Source organism: Gallus gallus, chromosome Z (assembly GCF_016699485.2).
Source record: "Gallus gallus isolate bGalGal1 chromosome Z, bGalGal1.mat.broiler.GRCg7b, whole genome shotgun sequence".
In the NCBI taxonomy this organism is placed as follows: domain Eukaryota; kingdom Metazoa; phylum Chordata; class Aves; order Galliformes; family Phasianidae; genus Gallus; species Gallus gallus.
In genome coordinates, this window is record NC_052572.1 from 70,214,239 (window position 1) to 70,221,918 (window position 7,680).

The 7,680-nt window shown below is 37.1% G+C and overlaps 1 long non-coding RNA gene across 1 annotated transcript; it reads left to right on the plus strand.

The window, feature by feature from the left end:
- Nucleotides 1–304: 304 nt before the first annotated feature.
- LOC121108535 lies at nt 305–2,982 on the plus strand. Its single transcript, XR_005843076.1, has 3 exons — nt 305–431; nt 2,079–2,238; nt 2,568–2,982. It is a non-coding gene; the product is annotated as an uncharacterized LOC121108535 (long non-coding RNA).
- Nucleotides 2,983–7,680: the final 4,698 nt, after the last annotated feature.

A 7,680-nucleotide genomic window follows, 5' to 3' on the forward strand; every position in this document is an offset into this window, starting at 1 on the left:
GAGAACTGGCAGAGGTGATTGCTGAATCACTATTATCTTTGAATGGTCTTGGCAAATAAGAGAGGTGCCTGAAGACTGGAGGATAGCCAATGTCACTCCAGCCTTCAACAAGAGCAAGAAGGAGGATCTGGGAAACTACAGACCAGTCAGTCTCGCCTCTGCCCCTGGAAAGGTGATGGAACAACTCATTCTGAATACCCTCTCCAAACAACTGGAACAGAGGAAGGTCATCAGGAGTAGTCAGTATTCACCAAGGGGAAATAATGCTTGAACAATCTGGTAGCCTTCTATGATGTCATCACTAGCTGAGTAGATGGGGGAAGAGCACTGGATGTCACGCACCCTGACTTCAGCTAGGCATTCGACACTGTCTTCCAAAACATCTTTGTTATGAAACTTAGAAAGTGTGAGATAGATGAGTGGACAGTAAGGTGTGTTGAGAACTGGATGACTGGCAATGCTCAGAGGGTTGTCATCAGTAGAGCAGAGTCTAGCTGAAGACCTGCAACTAGTAGTTCTCCCTAGGGGTCAGTGCTGGGTCCAGTCTTGCTCAACATCTCTATCAGTGATCTGGATGATGGTATGGAGCCCACCTTCAGCAAGTTTGCTGATGATACAAAGCTGGGAGAAGTGTAGAACCAAAAGGTTCCATACTAACATGTGGAGGAACTTCTTTACGGTAGGGGTGACTGAGCACTGGAACAGGTTGCCCAGAGAGGTTGTGAAGTCTCCTTCTAAAGCGACATTCAAGACCCATCTGGCTGCCTTCCTGTGAGATATATTGCAGGGAACCTGCTTTAACAGGGTGTTGGATTTGATGATATCTTGAGGTTCCTTCCAACCCCTGCAATTCTGTAATTCTGTGAGTCAAATCATATCTGGGCCAGAATCTTTAAGGGCCTCATCCCCCTTACAGTGTAGTGTATGCACTTCCAGAATGTCTACAAAACTCTACCATATATGTAATTTTTAAATTGTTAGCCAGGACTCTGATTTAATTTCCATTTTCCTACTATATCAATGGAACACAGCACCAGTTTAGTCTGCAGTCATGGTACGGTCTTTATGACAAAGCATTAACTGCATGATATGCACCAGAATTCCCTCAGGAGAAGAGTCACAGCTCATAATTGCCTCAAATCATGCAAAATTAGAATACTCTTTTCCTCATAAATGCATCACACTTTCTACACAGCTCTTTCTCTTGTTAAATAAAGGTATCTTTCATTTATGCCCTACAAATTAAAATGAAAGACTAGTCCCCTTCTCCCTGCTTGGCCTCTTCCAGAATAACCATGTGTGGGCCTGGGGGCCTGATCTTTGCAGCACTATTTTGTGTGACACATAAGCATTTTCACTGCATTTATAATTTTCTGCTTATATGTTCCATAGCATGCCTCCATTCATAGCTTCAAATGACTGTATCCTGCATACAATAGTATATTCCTGAAATGTAATTAATATTCCAGATGAATGATAATTTTCTGATACAAATCCACTTCTCAGAGTATGTTTTCCTAGATTTCCTATAAAATCTGAAGGTGGGAGAGAAAGTTTCTCATATGAGATATTTATGTCTGATATTCTCCTCATCTTCAGTGTCCCTGCTCATTCACAGCCATTGAACTCAGTAGCCTGATAAGTCCACTGAAAATAGTTATATTAGGAATCTGACACCACTTCAGCAAGCCTCTCCTCAAGCTTTTTCTCAACCTCTAGAGAGTTTCAGAAGCAGCTTTTATAGGAAAGCTAGATATGTGAGTAGGTATCAAGTGAGCTTTCCAAGTGATCTTCCTAAGATTCCTAGATAATGCCAAGATAAATACACTGTGAATGGTCAAGAGACTTACAAATTAATCTGATGTATTTTTTTTTAAGACAACTTTATGATTATATGGATAATCATTCCAGAAACAAGAGATGTCAGCTCTTATCTCTTAAAATCTCTCCACTTAAAAGATTAATCTAGGTATATGCTGGTTTTGACTGGGACAGAATTAATTTTCTTCATAGTACCTTGTATGTTGATAAGTTCTGGATTTGTGACAGAAAACAGCATTGATAACAGTTGCTTTCAGCTGTTTCAGGGCAGTGCTTACACCAAGTCCAGGCCTTTTCTGCTTCTCCTGCTGCCTTGCTGGCCAGCAGATGGGAGTATAGAAGGAGTTGGAAGGAAATCAGCAAGAGAAGTGGAACAACTGACCCAAAGTGGCATCATGCTCAGCATTAGAAGCTGAGGTAAAGAAGAAGGATAGATGAAATACTAGTAGTGATGGTGTTGGCCTTCCTAATAAGACACTACACGTGATAGGCCCTGCTTTCCCAGTTATGGTTGAACATCTGCCTGCCAATGGAAGCAGTGAAGGAACAACTTCTGTTACTTTTTTTGTGCAATTTTTCCTCTACCTATTAAGCTGTCTTTTTATCAACTTGTGAGTTCTCACACTATTACCTTTCCAATTCTCTTCTGTATCCCACTGAGGATAACAAAAGAGCATCTCTGTAAGGCTCTTTGGTCTGAAATACTCACAACAAGATATTTAAAAAAAATACATTTTCTCTGATAGGTCAAAATAGGCAGTCTGTTGAAATGCCAAGAACTCAAGAGGACAGTGAAAGGCAAATGGCATCCCAAACTTACCCGTTAGCCAATGACCTGTGCAGATCCTTCTGAGTCAACTGAAGTTGAAGCTCTCTTCATTGATAAAAAGGTCTTAAGCAAGGAAAGAATGAAGTCTGATGATATTTTCTTTTCCTCTGAAAATCCTGCCAAGGTGAACTCAGACAGTGCAGAACTCAGCATCCTCTTTAAACAAGTTGGTCAGAAATTCCTCCAGCACCTCTCACATCTTCTTTCATCACCTGCCCCAGCCTCCATATGGATTATGCTTCATGGCTTTCATCTTCGCTCCAAGGAGTGCTGGGATGGTAGATGAGAAGGAAAGGTAACAGGAGGCAACGTCAATAAACAGTAAAAGACAACTGGAGATTCATCACACTTGCTAAGAGGCAAGCTGAATTTTCAGTTAATAGAAAGAACAATTGTTAAAACATGGGTAGAATTCAAAAAATCATGAACTAATAATCTCTTCATAAATGATACAGCGCATGCTTTTATATGAATAGTCTAATGAAAGATATATGTGAACTTCAGAATTCTTGCTACATTGACTATCTGAGGTAGCCCTCATAGGTAGCCCTTACTACCTTTTTCTCACAAGTATATGAGTTTGCTTTAATTAACAGTTGCAGCCCTCACCTCAAACTGGACTCCATAGAGGTAGTCATTGTACACAGAAAAAAATCTTCAAGGATTTTACAACCTGCCAGTTCAAGACACAGTATACAGAAGAAAAGAGGACACGCTGAAATGGAAAGGTTTGCTTGAAATCAGGCAGGATATTCATGACTGAAAGAATTCTAGACTCCCTACTCAAGCATCTTTTACTACGTATATAAAATATAAAAATGTTACTTTTAGCACCCTTTAGTTTTTTGTCCAATAGAATACTCATGAATACTTAAAAGAAAATTGACATATTTTTAAGAAAGCAACCATGGAATAAACAATCACGATTTTGATTAAACTTATTTTTCATTTGGTCTTGAATGGAGATTACTGATTTTGCACAAAAACATATTTTACTGGAACATCCATAATGAACACCAAAATATTGACATAATGATACATGAAAATTTGATCCATCATCTTTAAAATTGGAAATAGAGTTAAAAGATATTGTCAGTACATTCCTGTAGGTGAACATTAGCTACTGCTGCCCGTTGTTCTAATTCCCATGACAACAAATCTGATGACCTCTCAGATTGAATACCTTATGCTCCCACACTCTTCCTGTTTTTTTCCTCTCCAGGTAAACTGGAGATGAAGTCAGAATGTCTAACCAAGAGCCAAGGTGCTGTTCAGTCTGTAGCCAGTATTTTTCTCCAAGTTTATCTTGATGAGCAGCAATATTGCTGCATGATAAAACATCACAATTGTCATTTAAATTCTGAAATAAAATGTAAGCTTTTCAAGTCTTGCTTTCTTCATGTTCATCAGGCATGTACCTTCTATCTCTAATCTTATTTATAAACAGAATAAAACAAAGAGAAATAAACAGAAAAAAATGTTGGGTAACAGCAATTATTTCACAGAATTTATAACCAGTTGCTTTTATTACTTTGTACTGAACCAAACTGCTTTAAAAACTTTTCTGTAAATTATCATTAGGTAGCGATGACAGATGGTATATCCACCTGCTTCTTGTTCCCTTAGCAACATCAATAATATTATACAACTCTATAAAACAGCTTACAGTAAGGGATTGTTGTCATCAGCCATCAATGTTTACAGGGCCAGAATAATAATGAGGTCTTACTAGGGACACTAAAGCATTTGCTGAATGTCTCAGTTATGGAGAAATCCCACTTAGGGGAAAAAAAAAAAAAAAAAAAAAGAGATTATAAACTAATGGGAGTGCTTTTCCCAGCTCTAATTTTCCAATTAGAAATTTCCAATTGTCCAATAACTTGAACTACAATATGCATGATGCGTTGTAGCAGACAGGTCTTTTCACTTTAATTGTAAGCCAGAGACTTTGGAAAATAATGTATTCTCTTTCTGAATGGCTTTCTTGCTAGATTTTAATCATAAATGCTTTCATATTTATTCTGAATACCCATACAGCCTAGGGCTGTTCCCTGCGTGGCTCTGCCACCACACTCTTGTATCCCTCCTGCCTCCATCTCTGCATTTCTTCTTTCCAGCACACAGATTGATAGACCACTGGAGTGTCCTAGCAGCATGCTTCTCCTTTGCAGAAAACCATGTTGGTTGTGCAGGGTGGCACAGCAGTGAGCTGCAGAACAGCCTTCAGGGATGGCTAGTAGGAATGCTGCACTCCCATGTTTTAGAGAAATGGTGTGATTGCACTTTTAGGGGGAAGTACAGCTCCCCCATAGCAGCCCTGCTGGATCACAGTGGCTGAGGATTCGCATTATTTTCCTCTTCCACAACAGTACTCAGACTGCAGAGGAACCTGCTTCCTCTTCTATTTCAGGGCGTTCGTACTGACCCTTTCAGTCTCACCTTGCAGCGTTTAGCTCACAGTGTTTTGTACTGAACACAACAGTGCTTCTTTTGCTCGCTGCAGGGAGAACATTTTCACCCCACAAATTAATTACACTACAGAAAGGCAACACATCTGGATATTACTGATTGCTCAAACATTCTGGCTTATGATGCATTAATCAAACTCCGTGTCAAGTTTTCAGGTATCTGGCGTTGTTTTCCTAACACCATGCTAACTGATACAGTTGGAGGAAACAAGAAGGCACAGTTGAAGGAAAATAATACTTTTTAAAAAGGCATCCTATGATCCAATATATTTGTTTATTCTATAATGTTTCGTTTTTAGAAAATATATATATATATTATTCACAGACAAAAAATCCTTCCCCTTCATAAAGAAATCCCTATATAGAAAAACATTATTATACGTTTTATAAAATTGTTTTCTTCTGCAAAATCTAATCTTTATATGTACATATATATACATATATAGGTGAAATGTTTTCCTGAGTTCACAGGCTTTTTGACTAAGTTACTGGGAAGATATGAGTTTCTGAAGGAAAATACAGGACTATGACCAAATTAAGGGACATGTCTTTTTATATGTTTGAGAGAATAAGTAACATGATCGATAAGAGAAACATGAGTGACATAGACTGTTGCCCACAGCTATCATCAGGAATATCAGATACTAATGTAAAAGGAAAAAAATGCAAGAATAGGGGAGAAATTATCCATCAAGAGAATTCTTTAGAAATGGAGATGTCCTCAAATAATATATTTTTAATAGGTGTTTATCAGACTAATTTTCAAATGGGAGAATTTGGGTTTACCAGTAGCTCTCAATAAATACAACAAGCATTATCATGAACTATTCAGGATAAAGGTAGGAAAGGATAACCCTTACAACAGTAAGCAGCTCTAAGAAAATATTTATATAGCATGTCATCTCACAAGAACATTTATTGTTATTTCTCCTAAGGTCATTTGAATAATAATAATAATAAATATTAGTCATCAACATAATAACATATGATAACACAGCATATATTACTAAAATTTGCAAGATATTCTCATAAGGTTAAGTACAATTTTCTTTCATTAATATTTCTACATTTCTGACTGAAGCTTAGTTATCATCAATAAAGAAATGACAAGGCAATATAGATGATAAGATTTGCTGAAAATACATTTTTTTTTTATCTTCTTGCATCTAACATCTTTTTGGGCAGAAGAAGTCATGACAGAATGACAGGAACAAAGAAATCGTAGTTGAATTTGATCTTAATACCCATCTTTTCTCACAAAAGGATGATTCGCTTTTTGAATATATATATATATTGCTTTAATGAAACTCAGTTGTCAGCTCCTGATCGCAACATCAGTTACACTACCTCTGCATGACAGCCTGTCACAATGCTTTACAGGTTTAGAGTATTTCAGTTTTAGATGACATACTGATTAAAGCTAGTCAGTCTTACAACCCAACAGAAAGTGTTAATTTTTGTCCCCGTTCTCACTCTCTATCTCATTTGCAAAAAAAAAAAAAAGTCTAGTTTTTAACATTCAAAAATATTCCAGTTTTATTTTAAGCTACTTTTTTTTCCTTCAGAATATCTCATAAATGAGTGAAGATGAAGCTGTCTTTGCAACCTTACTGTTGCAGCCTGTATCATTAGAAAATAAGTCTGACAAACAAAAAGTTGATATATCCTATTGCAGTAAATGTTAGCTGTATTCTTATTTAGTATATTCTGATTATATATGAGATTGCCCTCTTGTGCTTTGAGCAATTTGTAGTCTATTTGAGCACAGTGCCAGATTTAGTGGTTGACAGCCTTATCAAAGCAAGGGGTTGGAACTCCATGATCTTTAAGGTCCCAAACCATTCTGTAATTCTATGATTATCTTGATGCTAAAATGAATTGGTAATGCTTTTATAGCTATATATTCTTGAACTGTGCTCTTGATTGTCTTGGTTACAAGACTTTTAGTTATCACAGAGCAGAGATAGAATAATCGAAATATGCTGAGAATATCTATGAAGAGATCATTATCTCTGCAAGACAGCAAGGAATCCTTGATAGGAATAAATTATAGGGAAAATTAAAGTCAAGGATTTGATTTCATATAGATGGAATATTAACAATGGCACCTAATAGCATACAGTACTGTCATCTACCTGTAGACCTCATGAAAAATCTTGTCAGTGGCATACTATGCCTGATAGGAGATGATGGAAGAAAGAACATTTCTCTCCCCCTCACCGCAGTCCCATTTTTTTCTTTTTTTTAAAGGATAACTTCTATATTGCATTGCACAGCTGGGGGAGAAGAGAATTAAGAAGACTTCTCCTGAGTTTCCTCATCACATATTCTTTAAGTATAACAAATGTCAAAGGAAAACAAACACTGCAAACTATTCTCTGTTCTTTTGATCTGAGAACGCTATTTGCATACAGCCAGATTTCCACTGAATTGAAGAATGAATAGAACTGGAATATGAAAAACACAGATAAATAGTTTTCCATTACCACTTTTTTTCCCCAGGAAAACCTTGCCCTGCACTTTAGATATCCACTGAATTATTATTTGAACCTTCACAGATAG